At 45.9% G+C, this 19696-nt stretch overlaps 1 non-coding gene across 1 annotated transcript; it reads left to right on the forward strand.

The window, feature by feature from the left end:
• Positions 1 to 16541: 16541 nt before the first annotated feature.
• TRNAH-GUG (transfer RNA histidin (anticodon GUG)) lies at positions 16542 to 16613 on the forward strand. Its single transcript has one exon. It is a non-coding gene; the product is annotated as a tRNA-His (tRNA).
• The last annotated feature ends 3083 nt before the right edge of the window (positions 16614 to 19696 follow it).

Below are 19696 nucleotides of genomic sequence, written 5' to 3' on the forward strand. Positions count from 1 at the left end.
CTCTCTACGCCACCCTACTTCATAGAATGCCACTTTATGTGACTCTATGCCACTCTGCTCTACATCACTCTAGAATACTCAACTGAACTCTACTCTATACAATTCCACTCTACTTTACTCCTCTCCACTCTATGCCTCTCCACTCTATGCTACTCTACTCCAGTCTACTGTACGCCACTTTATTTTATCCCATTCTACTCTACGCCACTGTACACCACTCAACTCTATGCCACTCTACTCCGTTGCACCCCTCTCTACTCTACGCTACTCTACTCCATGCTACTATACTCCACTCTAAGCCACTGTACTCTCCACCACTAAGCTCTATTCCACTCTACTGTATGCCACTCCATGCCACTCTAATCCACTCCACAGAATGCCACTCTACTCTATGCCACTCCACTCAACTCCATGCCATTCCACACTTTTGCACTCTACCCTATTCTGTGCCTCTCCATTCCACTCCATGCTACTCCAATCTATCCCACTACGCTCTACTCTAGTTCACTCTATGCCACTCCACTTTACTCTCTCCCACTCTACTCTATACTACTTCATTCCATGCCATTTCACTGTACTCCACTCCACTCCATCTCACAAAATATCACTCAATGGCACTACATGCGCTCTACTCTATGCCACTCTACTGCACACTACTCTATGCTGTGCCACTCTACACTATTCTCCTGTAGGCCTTTCTACTCTATGCCACTTTTTTCTCTGCTCCTCTCTACACCACAGTGTCACTCCATGCAACGCGACTGTATGCTACTCAACTCCACAACACTCTACTTCATGCAGTCCGACTCCACTCCTCCTAATTCTTTGCCACCCCTCTCCATGACAGACTGTTATCTGACTCTATGCCATTCCATGCCACTTCACTCTACACCACACTATGCCACTCTACACCACACTACTTTACTCTATGCTACTCTATGCCATTCTATGCAACCTCACTCCTCTCTACCCCACTCTGCTCTATGCCACTCCATTCCTCACAATGCTATTCAACGCCATGCCAAGGCACACCACTTCATTATATTCCACTGTATTCTATGACACATTACGTCACTCTACTCTTTGCACTTCAATCTACTCCCTTCTATGACCCTCCATTCATCACCACTCCATTGTTTGCTAGTCAAGTTTACGCCACTTCATTCCACACAATGCAACTCTAAAGCAGTATGCACCAAGCAGCTGAATGTGTCTGAAGAGACACCCAGAAAAGAAAAAAACAACAATATGTGGGGGCCTGTTCCGAGCCCCTCCTGGCCTGGAGGAGTTTGGTCGGCCGTGGATTAAGTTTTTGCAGTGTTCACTTCCCCGACCCCAGCACTCATAGAACACTTGAGACTTGCAGGGCAGAGTGGTGGATCTTGTTAAGAAGGCTGGGCTTCTTAGTTTATGGGGAGTCTTGTCACTGGAAGCAGAGAGGTAAATATTTGCTGTGATCTGCTACTCAAAGAAAAGACCCTGATCTAACTTGAAAAGATTGGTTTTAAACAAACGCTAAATCTATCCACTCCACGGACACTTTGACCTTTTTTAAGCCTATCAGAGCCACACCAGGGTAGTCTTTTCAGAGCCCAAGTAGCTCGCCGTGATCGTATAGTGGTTAGTACTCTGCGTTGTGGCTGCATCAACCTCGGTTTGAATCCGAGTCACGGCATTGCGGGTGGCAATGTCATGGCAGTTGGGCAGCATTTTTATTCTCACTTCTTAATATTTACATGTGTTAAGAGCTTGAACCTAATTACAACGGTGAAATTAAATGTCTTTGAAGAACGCGTTAACAATGTTATTATTTATTTCACCTTTCTGCGCTTTTACGTTTGTGGCGGTCCTGATGTGAAAAGTATGAGCTACAGTTTGGTTTCACGGGACCCGGTCAGCAAGAGGGATGGATGTCTGTGTCTCCTGTACCTGCAGCGCCGAGGCTCCTGTGCTGACGCAAAGTAGCTTTCAATGTTGAAAGGGATCCTGCTAGTCAAATATCCGTTTTTGCAACAATTCAGGCCGCAAAGAAAAAAGGTCTAAAAATAAATATTTGTATAGAAAGTAAGACTGAGCTCCCAAGGGTCTGAAAGAAAGAGGCGACGGAGAAGGACACTGAGAGGCGCACTCACCCAATCAGCGTTTGGCTTCATCATCCCGCACCCGACGGATCACCGGGCAGCTAGAGGGAAAGTTTTAAAACTTAAGCCAAGTTTATTAGTCGTGGTCGAATCGTGAATTACACAATTACGCTCCTTTGTGGAATTTGGAGTAATGTGGGGAAAGACATCTACCCAAGAGCGGAGGAAAAGAGCGCGAGCAGCGGCTGTTGTGCCAGTTCTGTTGCATTTAGATCGATTTTCTTGTGCAAAGTGTATATCAGGTTCCTTTCGGATCTGAGCGTGTATTTTGCACCAGGAAAATAGCCTTGTGTAATTCTGTGCAACCTCGCATAATGTTGCTGTAATTTCGCGTAATTATACTGCAGTGGGTTACACTGGTTACGCCCATCCCTACATTTGACTCATGTATAACAGAGAGGTCCGTCCATCCATTGATCCATTCATCTGTCCATCCATCTTTTTGCCTGTGTGCCTGCTTATCTATCTGCTCACCTACCTGTGCGTGACTGTGAACCTGTCTAACAGAGTGTTGATGCCTGGCTGTATGCTTTGTTAACACTATAACGCTCATAGGGACATTGAGGAGGACATCTTGGAGCTATGGTTTTTTTTGGTATGAAGCAACCGTTTTCAAATCCTGACAGTCCACACAAAGTTGATCATATGTGATCCCATTTTCGTACCAACAGCTGCTTCTCTATATACTTATAGGTCCACGTCTATTACTACATGTGCTTTCTATTTACCTTTCTATTTCAATCTGGGTATCTGCCTTACTGCCTATTTCTGCCCATCTCTGTTTATGTTAACACTTTAAAGCCTACATGCTGACTACCAAGGTCTTTGTGGCGTGGTTCTTTCTAAAGCAGGCGCGTGTGATTTACAGCGGTTTCTGTGACGCTGATTATATCTCATCCATGATTTACTAACAGCTACATACCTGCCTTTCTGTCTACAAACCTGTACAGATGCATCGGTGCATGTGGCATATTTATGACGATCTGTTTAACCTTCTATCCGTCCTTCTATCTGTGCAACTGTCTTACAGTTCCCACTCTTTTATGTTGTTACAACACTATTTGTTAAACAAACCTTCACAGTCAGAAGGGCTTCCAGGCGCTGTTATTTATTAAAAAAACTGCAAAGAACACCAGTATATGCAATGTTGATGACATTTACTTCACCCCTTTATTGTTGCATTAATGGGTTTTCAAGTCACAAAACGGGTCCCTGATGAAGCCCAAGTGGACTTCTGAGCTGCTGTAGCTCTGTGGGGTCTCCAGCTCTCCTAGGGCCTCAGATCTACCACTACAACACCAGCCTTACCCTAAGTTGTGCAGTAGATTTTTTATTTTTTTTATTTATTGGTATTTCAGATGGTACATATTATTCATAGGATTGTAACAGGTTGCAGAGCTGTATGAATCTCCTTTCCATGACAACTTTTGAACAGTTACCCATTACTGCTATTATATTATGTTACCACCACGCTGAGGGCTGTTCCTTGCATAAATCTGTAAGCAGGCTTGTGATCTGTGGTGTGGGCCTCCTGTGGGTCTCCGGTTCAGCGCTGTATGCCCATGGAGCAGGGTGGTCGGTTCCCACCAATTCCAGCTCTGGCACATCAGGTACTCATCATCTCTTATTACAACAAATAACAAGCAAGCCTAACAACTTGCCCAGAAACCGAGACCTAACTACGCATCGTGTGAGTGTGTCTACAGCTGTATGGGGCCCAGCCGGGGGGGGGGAAGGGACCCAGGGGAACCCTCCCCAGTGTATGATCTTCCAGGGAGGTCTAGGAGAGGTGTTTGTGGTGCTCCTAACTCCGCAAGTTAAGAGGCCCATCTGCATCGTCATCATAGTCATGTCAGGAGTGTTCCATGCTCCCGCCACCTCTGCCCATAGGGGAGCTATCTGTCTGTTCCTCAGCCCTCTCATTTCTTCCCTCTGAAGTGCCCTTTCTTCTGCCTTGCCAAGGAAGTGATGTCTGCTTATAGCACGTGTCCTACTTTTATAATGTTTTCAGGGCACTTCGCCCACTTCATATCTAGCCAAAATCCTTTAGCACTGGGAGACCACGTGTCTGCTGAATATCTTACCTCCACCATTGGGTGTATAAAAGGTGTACTTTGGCTCTGTTGTAAATTATTATATAGGGCTCAGTTTGGTTGGGTTGTGAATTGCTGTCAAGCTCTAAATCTCAGAATTCTCTTAGTCACACCTTTTTATGTCTTGCGTACACAGTGAATGTGCTGTGAGACATATTGTTTAGAATTCAGTGGGCTTACCACACGCCCATAGCTTACTTACCATTAATTGTTTTCTATGTCACTCACATTTGCAATATTTCGATTGCTTAGCTCCCATAGACTGAATCTTCCTTTCTTGTGTTCATTCCTCCATGGAGGTGGACCAAGTACATGTGTTCTTTTCGTCTTTCTACAGTACGCTATTTTTTATATTTTAAAAGTGTTTTCGTATCATTCTTGGATGTGCAATGTGCTTTCCAACATTCATGACAAGCATACAGCTTATTTTTCACCCTAAACGCCGTCTCTATTGACACTTTAGTTACTTTCTCACACTGTATTCCTCTACATGACTATACTCTACTCCCCTCAGTGCCACTGTACTCTACACTGTGCAACTCTATACCACTCCACTCTACTCAGTTCTACTCCACTCTAATCTACATTGTTCCACTCTATCACTCCACTCTATGCCACTCTAATCTATGCCACTCCACTATACGCCACTTCACTCTACTTTATGCTACTCCATTCTATGCCACTCCACCCTGTCACTCTCTGCTATGCCCCTCTACTCCACTCCACTCCACTCTACTCTATGCCACTTCCCTTCATTCCTCTCTACGCCACCCTACTTCATAGAATGCCACTTTATGTGACTCTATGCCACTCTGCTCTACATCACTCTAGAATACTCAACTGAACTCTACTCTATACAATTCCACTCTACTTTACTCCTCTCCACTCTATGCCTCTCCACTCTATGCTACTCTACTCCAGTCTACTGTACGCCACTTTATTTTATCCCATTCTACTCTACGCCACTGTACACCACTCAACTCTATGCCACTCTACTCCGTTGCACCCCTCTCTACTCTACGCTACTCTACTCCATGCTACTATACTCCACTCTAAGCCACTGTACTCTCCACCACTAAGCTCTATTCCACTCTACTGTATGCCACTCCATGCCACTCTAATCCACCCCACAGAATGCCACTCTACTCTATGCCACTCCACTCAACTCCATGCCATTCCACACTTTTGCACTCTACCCTACTCTGTGCCTCTCCATTCCACTCCATGCTACTCCACTCTATCCCACTACGCTCTACTCTAGTTCACTCTATGCCACTCCACTTTACTCTCTCCCACTCTACTCTATACTACTTCATTCCATGCCACTTCACTGTACTCCACTCCACTCCATCTCACACAATATCACTCAATGGCACTACATGCGCTCTACTCTATGCCACTCTACTGCACACTACTCTATGCTGTGCCACTCTACACTACTCTCCTGTAGGCCTTTCTACTCTATGCCACTTTTTTCTCTGCTCCTCTCTACACCACAGTGTCACTCCATGCAACGCGACTGTATGCTACTCAACTCCACAACACTCTACTTCATGCAGTCCGACTCCACTCCTCCTAATTCTTTGCCACCCCTCTCCATGACAGACTGTTCTCTGACTCTATGCCATTCCATGCCACTTCACTCTACACCACACTATGCCACTCTACACCACACTACTTTACTCTATGCTACTCTATGCCATTCTATGCAACCTCACTCCTCTCTACCCCACTCTGCTCTATGCCACTCCATTCCTCACAATGCTATTCAACGCCATGCCAAGGCACACCACTTCATTATATTCCACTGTATTCTATGACACATTACGTCACTCTACTCTTTGCACTTCAATCTACTCCCTTCTATGACCCTCCATTCATCACCACTCCATTGTTTGCTAGTCAAGTTTACGCCACTTCATTCCACACAATGCAACTCTAAAGCAGTATGCACCAAGCAGCTGAATGTGTCTGAAGAGACACCCAGAAAAGAAAAAAACAACAATATGTGGGGGCCTGTTCCGAGCCCCTCCTGGCCTGGAGGAGTTTGGTCGGCCGTGGATTAAGTTTTTGCAGTGTTCACTTCCCCGACCCCAGCACTCATAGAACACTTGAGACTTGCAGGGCAGAGTGGTGGATCTTGTTAAGAAGTCTGGGCTTCTTGGTTTATGGGGAGTCTTGTCACTGGAAGCAGAGAGGTAAATATTTGCTGTGATCTGCTACTCAAAGAAAAGACCCTGATCTAACTTGAAAAGATTGGTTTTAAACAAAGGCTAAATCTATCCACTCCACGGACACTTTGACCTTTTTTAAGCCTATCAGAGCCACACCAGGGTAGTCTTTTCAGAGCCCAAGTAGCTCGCCGTGATCGTATAGTGGTTAGTACTCTGCGTTGTGGCTGCAGCAACCTCGGTTCGAATCCAAGTCATGGCAATGTCACGGCAGTTGGTCAGCATTTTTATTCTCACTTCTTAATATTTACATGAGTTAAGAGCTTGAACCTAATTTCAACGGTGAAATGAAATGTCTTTGAAGAACGCGTTAACAATGTTATTATTTATTTCATCTTTCTGCGCTTTTACGTTTGTGGCGGTCCTGATGTGAAAAGTATGAGCTCCAGTTTGGTTTCACGGGACCCGGTCAGCAAGAGGGATGGATGTCTGTGTCTCCTGTACCTGCAGCGCCGAGGCTCCTGTGCTGACGCAAAGTAGCTTTCAATGTTGAAAGGGATCCTGCTAGTCAAATATCAGTTTTTGCAACAATTCAGGCCGCAAAGAAAAAAGGTCTAAAAATAAATATTTGTATAGAAAGTAAGACTGAGCTCCCAAGGGTCTGAAACAAAGAGGCGACGGAGAAGGACACTGAGAGGCGCACTCACCCAATCAGCGTTTGGCTTCATCATCCCGCACCCGACGGATCACCGGGCAGCCAGAGGGAAAGTTTTAAAACTTAAGCCAAGTTTATTAGTCGTGGTCGAATCGTGATTTACACAATTACGCTCCTTTGTGGAATTTGGAGTAATGTGGGGAAAGACATCTACCCAAGAGCGGAGGAAAAGAGCGCGAGCAGCGGCTGTTGTGCCAGTTCTGTTGCATTTAGATCGATTTTCTTGTGCAAAGTGTATATCTGGTTCCTTTCGGATCTGAGCGTGTATTTTGCACCAGGAAAATAGCCTTGTGTAATTCTGTGCAACCTCGCATAATGTTGCTGTAATTTCGCGTAATTACACTGCAGTGAGTTACACTGGTTACGCCCATCCCTACATTTGACTCATGTATAACAGAGAGGTCCGTCCATCCATTGATCCATTCATCTGTCCATCCATCTTTTTGCCTGTGTGCCTGCTTATCTATCTGCTCACCTACCTGTGCGTGACTGTGAACCTGTCTAACTGAGTGTTGATGCCTGGCTGTATGCTTTGTTAACACTATAACGCTCATAGGGACATTGAGGAGGACATCTTGGAGCTATGTTTTTTTTTGGTATGAAGCATCCGTTTTCAAATCCTGACAGTCCACACAAAGTTGATCATATGTGATCCCATTTTCGTACCAACAGCTGCTTCTCTATATACTTATAGGTCCACGTCTATTACTACATGTGCTTTCTATTTACCTTTCTATTTCAATCTGGGTATCTGCATTACTGCCTATTTCTGCCCATCTCTGTTTATGTTAACACTTTAAAGCCTACATGCTGACTACCAAGGTCTTTGTGGCGTGGTTCTTTCTAAAGCAGGCGCGTGTGATTTACAGCGGTTTCTGTGACGCTGATTATATCTCATCCATGAATTACTAACAGCTACATACCTGCCTTTCTGTCTACAAACCTGTACAGATGCATCGGTGCATGTGGCATATTTATGACGATCTGTTTAACCTTCTATCCGTCCTTCTATCTGTGCAACTGTCTTACAGTTCCCCCTCTTTTATGTTGTTACAACACTATTTGTTAAACAAACCTTCACAGTCAGAAGGGCTTCCAGGCGCTGTTATTTATTTAAAAAAACTGCAAAGAACACCAGTTTATGCAATGTTGATCACATTTACTTCACCCCTTTATTGTTGCATTAATGGGTTTTCAAGTCACAAAACGGGTCCCTGATGAAGCCTAAGTGGACTTCTGAGCTGCTGTAGCTCTGTCGGGTCTCCAGCTCTCCTAGGGCCTCAGATCTACCACTACAACACCAGCCTTACCCTAAGTTGTGCAGTAGATTTTTTATTTTTTTTATTTATTGGTATTTCAGATGGTACATATTATTCACAGGATTGTAACAGGTTGCAGAGCTGTATGAATCTCCTTTCCATGACAACTTTTGAACAGTTACCCATTACTGCTATTATATTATGTTACCACCACGCTGAGGGCTGTTCCTTGCATAAATCTGTAAGCAGGCTTGTGATCTGTAGTGTGGGCCTCCTGTGGGTCTCCGGTTCAGTGCTGTATGCCCATGGAGCAGGGTGGTCGGTTCCCACCATTTCCAGCTCTGGCACGTCAGGTACTCATCATCTCTTATTACAACAAATAACAAGCAAGCCAAACAACTTGCCCAGAAACCGAGACCTAACTACGCATCGTGTGAGTGTGTCTACAGCTGTATGGGGCCCAGCCGGGGGGGGAAGGGACCCAGGGGAACCCTCCCCAGTGTATGATCTTCCAGGGAGGTCTAGGAGAGGTGTGTTTGTCGTGCTCCTAACTCCGCAAGTTAAGAGGCCCATCTGCATCGTCATCATAGTCATGTCAGGAGTGTTCCATGCTCCCGCCACCTCTGCCCATAGGGGAGCTATCTGTCTGTTCCTCAGCCCTCTCATTTCTTCCCTCTGAAGTGCCCTTTCTTCTGCCTTGCCAAGGAAGTGATGTCTGCTTATAGCACGTGTCCTACTTTTATAATGTTTTCAGGGCACTTCGCCCACTTCATATCTAGCCAAAATCCTTTAGCACTGGGAGACCACGTGTCTGCTGAATATCTTACCGCCACCATTGGGGGTATAAAAGGTGTACTTTGGCTCTGTTGTAAATTATTATATAGGGCTCAATTTTGTTGGGTTGTGAATTGCTGTCAAGCTCTAAATCTCAGAATTCTCTTAGTCACACCTTTTTATGTCTTGCCTACACAGTGAATGTGCTGTGAGACATATTGTTTAGAATTCAGTGGGCTTACCACACGCCCATAGCTTACTTACCATTAATTTTTTTCTATGTCACTCACATTTGCAATATTTCGATTGCTTAGCTCCCATAGACTGAATCTTCCTTTCTTGTGTTCATTCCTCCATGGAGGATGGACCAAGTACATGTGTTCTTTTTGTCTTTCTACAGTACGCTATTTTTTATATTTTAAAAGTGTTTTCGTATCATTCTTGGATGTGCAATGTGCTTTCCAACATTCATGACAAGCATACAGCTTATTTTTCACCCTAAACGCCGTCTCTATTGACACTTTAGTTACTTTCTCACACTGTATTCCTCTACATGACTATACTCTACTCCCCTCAGTGCCACTGTACTCTACACTGTGCAACTCTATACCACTCCACTCTACTCAGTTCTACTCCACTCTAATCTACATTGTTCCACTCTATCACTCCACTCTATGCCACTCTAATCTATGCCACTCCACTATACGCCACTTCACTCTACTTTATGCTACTCCATTCTATGCCACTCCACCCTGTCACTCTCTGCTATGCCCCTCTACTCCACTCCACTCCACTCTACTCTATGCCACTTCCCTTCATTCCTCTCTACGCCACCCTACTTCATAGAATGCCACTTTATGTGACTCTATGCCACTCTGCTCTACATCACTCTAGAATACTCAACTGAACTCTACTCTATACAATTCCACTCTACTTTACTCCTCTCCATTCTATGCCTCTCCACTCTATGCTACTCTACTCCAGTCTACTGTACGCCACTTTATTTTATCCCATTCTACTCTACGCCACTGTACACCACTCAACTCTATGCCACTCTACTCCGTTGCACCCCTCTCTACTCTACGCTACTCTACTCCATGCTACTATACTCCACTCTAAGCCACTGTACTCTCCACCACTAAGCTCTATTCCACTCTACTGTATGCCACTCCATGCCACTCTAATCCACCCCACAGAATGCCACTCTACTCTATGCCACTCCACTCAACTCCATGCCATTCCACACTTTTGCACTCTACCCTATTCTGTGCCTCTCCATTCCACTCCATGCTACTCCACTCTATCCCACTACGCTCTACTCTAGTTCACTCTATGCCACTCCACTTTACTCTCTCCCACTCTACTCTATACTACTTCATTCCATGCCACTTCACTGTACTCCACTCCACTCCATCTCACACAATATCACTCAATGGCACTACATGCGCTCCACTCTATGCCACTCTACTGCACACTACTCTATGCTGTGCCACTCTAAACTACTCTCCTGTAGGCCTTTCTACTCTATGCCACTTTTTTCTCTGCTCCTCTCTACACCACAGTGTCACTCCATGCAACGCGACTGTATGCTACTCAACTCCACAACACTCTACTTCATGCAGTCCGACTCCACTCCTCCTAATTCTTTGCCATCCCTCTCCATGACACACTGTTCTCTGACTCTGTGCCATTCCATGCCACTTCACTCTACACCACACTATGCCACTCTACACCACACTACTTTACTCTATGCTACTCTATGCCATTCTATGCAACCTCACTCCTCTCTACCCCACTCTGCTCTATGCCACTCCATTCCTCACAATGCTATTCAACGCCATGCCAAGGCACACCACTTCATTATATTCCACTGTGTTCTATGACACATTACGTCACTCTACTCTTTGCACTTCAATCTACTCCCTTCTATGACCCTCCATTCATCACCACTCCATTGTTTGCTAGTCAAGTTTACGCCACTTCATTTCACACAATGCAACTCTAAAGCAGTATGCACCAAGCAGCTGAATGTGTCTGAAGAGACACCCAGAAAAGAAAAAAAAAACAATATGTGGGGGCCTGTTCCGAGCCCCTCCTGGCCTGGAGGAGTTTGGTCGGCCGTGGATTAAGTTTTTGCAGTGTTCACTTCCCCGACCCCAGCACTCATAGATCACTTGAGACTTGCAGGGCAGAGTGGTGGATCTTGTTAAGAAGTGTGGGCTTCTTGGTTTATGGGGAGTCTTGTCACTGGAAGCAGAGAGGTAAATATTTGCTGTGATCTGCTACTCAAAGAAAAGACCCTGATCTTACTTGAAAAGATGGGTTTTAAACAAACGCTAAATCTATCCACTCCACGGATACTTTGACCTTTTTTAAGCCTATCAGAGCCACACCAGGGTAGTCTTTTCAGAGCCCAAGTAGCTCGCCGTGATCGTATAGTGGTTAGTACTCTGCGTTGTGGCCGCAGCAACCTTGGTTTGAATCCGAGTCACGGCAGTTGGGCAGCATTTTTATTCTCACTTCTTAATATTTACATGAGTTAAGAGCTTGAACCTAATTTCAACGGTGAAATTAAATGTCTTTGAAGAACGCGTTAACAATGTTATTATTTATTTCACCTTTCTGCACTTTTACGTTTGTGGCGGTCCTGATGTGAAAAGTATGAGCTACAGTTTGGTTTCACGGGACCCGGTCAGCAAGAGGGATGGATGTCTGTGTCTCCTGTACCTGCAGCGCCGAGGCTCCTGTACTGACGCGGAGTAGCTTTCAATGTTGAAAGGATCCTGCTAGTCAAATATCAGTTTTTGCAGCAATTCAGGCCGCGAAGAAAAAAGGTCTAAAAATAAATATTTGTATAGAAAGTAAGACTGAGCTCCCAAGGGTCTGAAAGAAAGAGGCGACGGAGAAGGACACTGAGAGGCGCACTCACCCAATCAGCGTTTGGCTTCATCATCCCGCACCCGACGGATCACTGGGCAGCTAGAGGGAAAGTTTTAAAACTTAAGCCAAGTTTATTAGTCGTGGTCGAATCGTGAATTACACAATTACGCTCCTTTGTGGAATTTGGAGTAATGTGGGGAAAGACATCTACCCAAGAGCGGAGGAAAAGAGCGCGAGCAGCGGCTGTTGTGCCAGTTCTGTTGCATTTAGAGCGATTTTCTTGTGCAAAGTGTATATCAGGTTCCTTTCGGATCTGAGCGTGTATTTTGCACCAGGAAAATAGCCTTGTGTAATTCTGTACAACCTTGCATAATGTTGCTGTAATCTCGCGTAATTACACTGCAGTGAGTTACACTGGTTACGCCCATCCCTACATTTGACTCATGTTTAACAGAGAGGTCTGTCCATCCATTGATCCATTCATCTGTCCATCCATCTTTTTGCCTGTGTGCCTGCTTATCTATCTGCTCACCTACCTGTGCGTGACTGTGAACCTGTCTAACAGAGTGTTGATGCCTGGCTGTATGCTTTGTTAACACTATAACGCTCATAGGGACATTGAGGAGGACATCTTGGCGCTATGGTTTTTTTTGGTATGAAGCAACCGTTTTCAAATCCTGACAGTCCACACAAAGTTGATCATATGTGATCCCATTTCCGTACCAACAGCTGCTTCTCTATATACTTATCGGTCCACGTCTATTACTACATGTGCTTTCTATTTACCTTTCTATTTCAATCTGGGTATCTGCCTTACTGCCTATTTCTGCCCATCTCTGTTTATGTTAACACTTTAAAGCCTACATGCTGACTACCAAGGTCTTTGTGGCGTGGTTCTTTCTAAAGCAGGCGCGTGTGATTTACAGCGGTTTCTGTGACGCTGATTATATCTCATCCATGATTTACTAACAGCTACATACCTGCCTTTCTGTCTACAAACCTGTACAGATGCATCAGTGCATGTGGCTTATTTATGACGATCTGTTTAACCTTCTATCGGTCCTTCTAGCTGTGCAACTGTCTTACAGTTCCCCCTCTTTTATGTTGTTACAACACTATTTGTTAAACAAACCTTCACAGTCAGAAGGGCTTCCAGGCGCTGTTATTTATTAAAAAAACTGCAAAGAACACCAGTTTATGCAATGTTGATGACATTTACTTCACCCCTTTATTGTTGCATTAATGGGTTTTCAAGTCACAAAACGGGTCCCTGATGAAGCCCAAGTGGACTTCTGAGCTGCTGTAGCTCTGTGGGGTCTCCAGCTCTCCTAGGGCCTCAGATCTACCACTACAACACCAGCCTTACCCTAAGTTGTGCAGTAGATTTTTTTATTTTTTTATTTATTGGTATTTCAGATAGTACATATTATTCATAGGATTGTAACAGGTTGCAGAGCTGTATGAATCTCCTTTCCATGACAACTTTTGAACAGTTACCCATTACTGCTATTATATTATGTTACCACCACGCTGAGGGCTGTTCCTTGCATAAATCTGTAAGCAGGCTTGTGATCTGTGGTGTGGGCCTCCTGTGGGTCTCCGGTTCAGCGCTGTATGCCCATGGAGCAGGGTGGTTGGTTCCCACCATTTCCAGCTCTGGCACGTCAGGTACTCATCACCTCTTATTACAACAAATAACAAGCAAGCAAAACAACTTGCCCAGAAACCGAGACCTAACTACGCATTGTGTGAGTGTGTCTACAGCTGTATGGCGCCCAGCCGGGGGGGGGGAAGGGACCCAGGGGACCCTCCCCAGTGTATGATCTTCCAGGGAGGTCTAGGAGAGGTGTGTTTGTCGTGCTCCTAACTCCGCAAGTTAAGAGGCCCATCTGCATCGTCATCAGAGTCATGTCAGGAGTGTTCCATGCTCCCGCCACCTCTGCCCATAGGGGAGCTATCTGTCTGTTCCTCAGCCCTCTCATTTCCTCCCTCTGAAGTGCCCTTTCTTCTGCCTTGCCAAGGAAGTGATGTCTGCTTATAGCACGTGTCCTACTTTTATAATGTTTTCAGGGCACTTCACCCACTTCATATCTAGCCAAAATCCTTTAGCACTGGGAGACCACGTGTCTGCTGAATATCTTTCCTCCACCATTGGGGGTGTAAAAGGTGTACTTTGGCTCTGTTGTAAATTATTATATAGGGCTCAATTTGGTTGGGTTGTGAATTGCTGTCAAGCTCTAAATCTCAGAATTCTCTTAGTCACACCTTTTTATGTCTTGCGTACACAGTGAATGTGCTGTGAGACATATTGTTTAGAATTCAGTGGGCTTACCACACGCCCATAGCTTACTTACCATTAATTGTTTTCTATGTCACTCACATTTGCAATATTTCGATTGCTTAGCTCCCATAGACTGAATCTTCCTTTCTTGTGTTCATTCCTCCATGGAGGATGGACCAAGTACATGTGTTCTTTTCGTCTTTCTACAGTACGCTATTTTTTATATTTTAAAAGTGTTTTCGTATCATTCTTGGATGTGCAATGTGCTTTCCAACATTCATGACAAGCATACAGCTTATTTTTCACCCTAAACGCCATCTCTATTGACACTTTAGTTACTTTCTCACACTGTATTCCTCTGCATGACTATACTCTACTCCCCTCAGTGCCACTGTACTCTACACTGTGCAACTCTATACCACTCCACTCTACTCAGTTCTACTCCACTCTAATCTACATTGTTCCACTCTATCACTCCACTCTATGCCACTCTAATCTATGCCACTCCACTATACGGCACTTCACTCCACTTTATGCTACTCCATTCTATGCCACTCCACCCTGTCACTCTCTGCTATGCCCCTCTACTCCACTCCACTCTACTCTATGCCACTTCCCTCCATTCCTCTCTACGCCACCCTACTTCATAGAATGCCACTTTATGTGACTCTATGCCACTCTGCTCTACATCACTCTAGAATACTCAACTGAACTCTACTCTATACAATTCCACTCTACTTTACTCCTCTCCACTCTATGCCTCTCCACTCTATGCTACTCTACTCCAGTCTACTGTACGCCACTTTATTTTATCCCATTATACTCTACGCCACTGTACACCACTCAACTCTATGCCACTCTACTCCGTTGCACCCCTCTCTACTCTACGCTACTCTACTCCATGCTACTATACTCCACTCTAAGCCACTGTACTCTCCACCACTAAGCTCTATTCCACTCTACTATATGCCACTCCATGCCACTCTAATCCACCCCACAGAATGCCACTCTACTCTATGCCACTCCACTCAACTCCATGCCATTCCACACTTTTGCACTCTACCCTACTCTGTGCCTCTCCATTCCACTCCATGCCACTCCACTCTATCCCACTACGCTCTACTCTAGTTCACTCTATGCCACTCCACTTTACTCTCTCCCACTCTACTCTATACTACTTCATTCCATGCCACTTCACTGTACTCCACTCCACTCCATCTCACACAATATCACTCAATGGCACTACATGCGCTCTACTCTATGCCACTCTACTGCACACTACTCTATGCTGTGCCACTCTACACTACTCTCCTGTAGGCCTTTCTACTCTATGCCACTTTTTACTCTGCTCCTCTCTACACCACAGTGTCACTCCATGCAACGCGACTGTATGCTACTCAACTCCACAACACTCTACTTCATGCAGTCCGACTCCACTCCTCCTAATTCTTTGCCACCCCTCTCCATGACACACTGTTCTCTGACTCTGTGCCATTCCATGCCACTTCACTCTACACCACACTATGCCACTCTACACCACACTACTTTACTCTATGCTACTCTATGCCATTCTATGCAACCTCACTCCTCTCTACCCCACTCTGCTCTATGCCACTCCATTCCTCACAATGCTATTCAACGCCATGCCAAGGCACACCACTTCATTATATTCCACTGTATTCTATGACACATTACGTCACTCTACTCTTTGCACTTCAATCTACTCCCTTCTATGACCCTCCATTCATCACCACTCCATTGTTTGCTAGTCAAGTTTACGCCACTTCATTCCACACAATGCAACTCTAAAGCAGTATGCACCAAGCAGCTGAATGTGTCTGAAGAGACACCCAGAAAAGAAAAAAAAAACAATATGTGGGGGCCTGTTCCGAGCCCCTCCTGGCCTGGAGGAGTTTGGTCGGCCGTGGATTAAGTTTTTGCAGTGTTCACTTCCCGACCCCAGCACTCATAGAACACTTGAGACTTGCAGGGCAGAGTGGTGGATCTTGTTAAGAAGTCTAGGCTTCTTGGTTTATGGGGAGTCTTGTAACTGGAAGCAGAGAGGTAAATATTTGCTGTGATCTGCTACTCAAAGAAAAGACCCTGATCTAACTTGTAAAGATGGGTTTTAAACAAACGCTAAATCTATCCACTCCACGGACACTGTGACCTTTTTTAAGCCTATCAGAGCCACACCAGGGTAGTCTTTTCAGAGCCCAAGTAGCTCGCCGTGATCGTATAGTGGTTAGTACTCTGCGTTGTGGCCGCAGCAACCTCGGTTCGAATCCGAGTCACGGCATTGCGGGTGGCAATGTCACGGCAGTTGGGCATCATTTTTATTCTCACTTCTTAATATTTACACAAGTTAAGAGCTTGAACCTAATTTCAACGGTGAAATTAAATGTCTTTGAAGAACGCGTTAACAATGTTATTATTTATTTCACCTTTCTGCGCTTTTACGTTTGTGGCGGTCCTGATGTGAAAAGTATGAGCTACAGTTTGGTTTCACGGGACCCGGTCAGCAAGAGGGATGTGAAGGAGGCTGGACTGGCTTGTAGTGAGTACCAAGGGGTACTTGCACCTTGCACCAGGCTCAGTTATCCCTTATTAGTGTATAGGGTGTCTAGCAGCTTAGGCTGATAGATAATGGTAGCTTAGCAGAGCAGCTTAGGCTGAACTAGGAGCGTGTGAAGCTACTACAGTACCACTTAGTGTCATATGCACAATATCATAAGAAAACACAATACACAGTTATACTAAAAATAAAGGTACTTTATTTTTATGACAATATGCCAAAGTATCTTAGAGTGTACCCTCAGTGAGAGGATAGGAAATATACACAAGATATATATACACAATAGCAAAAATATGCAGTATAGTCTTAGAAAACAGTGCAAACAATGTATAGTTACAATAGGATGCAATGGGGAAACATAGGGATAGGGGCAACACAAACCATATACTCCAAAAGTGGAATTCGAACCACGAATGGACCCCAAACCTATGTGACCTTGTAGAGGGTCGCTGGGACTATTAGAAAATAGTGAGAGTTAGCAAAATAACCCTCCCCAAGACCCTGAAAAGTGAGTGCAAAGTGCACTAAAGTTCCCCTAAGGACAAAATAGTCGTGTTAGAGGAATAATGCAGGAAAGACACAAACCAGCAATGCAACAACTGTGGATTTCCAATCTAGGGTACCTGTGGAACAAGGGGACCAAGTCCAAAAGTCTCAAGTAAGTCGGAGATGGGCAGATGCCCAGGAAATGCCAGCTGCGGGTGCAAAGAAGCTTCGACTGGACAGAAGAAGCTGAGGTTTCTGCAGGAACGAAAAGGGCTAGAGACTTCCCCTTTGGTGGACGGATCCCTCTCGCCATGGAGAGTCGTGCAGAAGTGTTTTCCTGCCGAAAGAATGCCAACAAGCCTTGCGAGCCGCAAATCGTGCGTTTGGCGTTTTTGGACGCTGCTGGGGCCCAGGAGGGACCAGGAGGTCGCAAATTGGACCTGAACAGAGAGGGGACGTCGTGCAAGACAAAGTGCCCTCAATGAAGCAGGAAGCACCCAGAGAAATGCCAGAAACAGGCACTACGAGGATGCGTGAAACGGTGCTCGCCGCAGTTGCACAAAGGAGTCCCACGTCGCCGGAGACCAACTTAGAAAGTCGTGCAACGCAGGTTAGAGTGCCGTGGACCCAGGCTTGGCTGTGCACAAAGGATTTCCGCCGGAAGTGCACAGGGGCCGGAGTAGCTGCAAAGTCGCGGTTCCCAGCAATGCAGCCCAGCGAGGTGAGGCAAGGACTTACCTCCACCAAACTTGGGCTGAAGAGTCACTGGACTGTGGGGTTCACTTGGACAGAGTCGCTGGATTCGAGGGACCTCGCTCGTCATGCTGAGAGGAGACCCAAGGGACCGGTAATGCAGCTTTTTGGTGCCTGCGGTTGCAGGGGGAAGATTCCGTCGACCCACGGGAGATTTCTTCGGAGCTTCTGGTGCAGAGAGGAGGCAGGCTACCCCCACAGCATGCACAAGCAGGAAAACAGTCGAGAAGGCGGCAGGATCAGCGTTACAGAGTTGCAGTAGTCGTCTTTGCTACTATGTTGCAGGTTTGCAGGCTTCCAGCGCGGTCAGCGGTCGATTCCTTATCAGAAGGTGAAGAGAGAGATGCAGAGGAACTCGGCTGAGCTCATGCATTCGTTATCTGAAGTTTCCCCAGAGACAGAGACCCTAAATAGCCAGAAAAGAGGGTTTGGCTACCTAGGAGAGAGGATAGGCTACTAACACCTGAAGGAGCCTATCAGCAGGAGTCTCTGACGTCACCTGGTGGCACTGGCCACTCAGAGCAGTCCAGTGTGCCAGCAGCACCTCTGTTTCCAAGATGGCAGAGGTCTGGAGCACACTGGAGGAGCTCTGGACACCTCCCAGGGGAGGTGCAGGTCAGGGGAGTGGTCACTCCCCTTTGTCCAGTTTCGCACCAGAGCAGGGGCTAAGGGGTCCCTGAACCGGTGTAGACTGGCTTATGCAGAATTGGGCACATCTGTGCCCAAGAAAGCATTTCCAGAGGCTGGGGGAGGCTACTCCTCCCCTGCCTTCACACCATTTTCCAAAGGGAGAGGGTGTCACACCCTCTCTCAGAGGAAGTTCTTTGTTCTGCCATCCTGGGTCAGGCCTGGCTGGACCCCAGGAGGGCAGCTGCCTGTCTGAGGGGTTGGCAGCAGCTGCAGTGAAACCCAGGAAGGGCAGTTTGGCAGTATCAGGGTCTGTGCTACAGACCACTGGGATCATGGGATTGTGCCAACTATGCCAGGATGGCATAGAGGGGGCAATTCCATGATCATAGACATGTTACATGGCCATATTCGGAGTTACCATGGTGAAGCTACATATAGGTAGTGACCTATATGTAGTGCACGCGTGTAATGGTGTCCCCGCACTCACAAAGTTCAGGGAATTGGCTCTGAACAATGTGGGGGCACCTTGGCTAGTGCCAGGGTGCCCTCACACTAAGTAACTTTGCACCTAACCTTTACCAGGTAAAGGTTAGACATATAGGTGACTTATAAGTTACTTAAGTGCAGTGTAAAATGGCTGTGAAATAACGTGGACGTTATTTCACTCAGGCTGCAGTGGCAGGCCTGTGTAAGAATTGTCAGAGCTCCCTATGGGTGGCAAAAGAAATGCTGCAGCCCATAGGGATCTCCTGGAACCCCAATACCCTGGGTACCTCAGTACCATATACTAGGGAATTATAAGGGTGTTCCAGTAAGCCAATGTAAATTGGTAAAAATGGTCACTAGCCTGTTAGTGACAATTTGGAAAGAAATGAGAGAGCATAACCACTGAGGTTCTAGTTAGCAGAGCCTCAGTGAGACAGTTAGGCACCACACAG

Source organism: Pleurodeles waltl, chromosome 12 (assembly GCF_031143425.1).
Source record: "Pleurodeles waltl isolate 20211129_DDA chromosome 12, aPleWal1.hap1.20221129, whole genome shotgun sequence".
NCBI classification, from domain to species: domain Eukaryota; kingdom Metazoa; phylum Chordata; class Amphibia; order Caudata; family Salamandridae; genus Pleurodeles; species Pleurodeles waltl.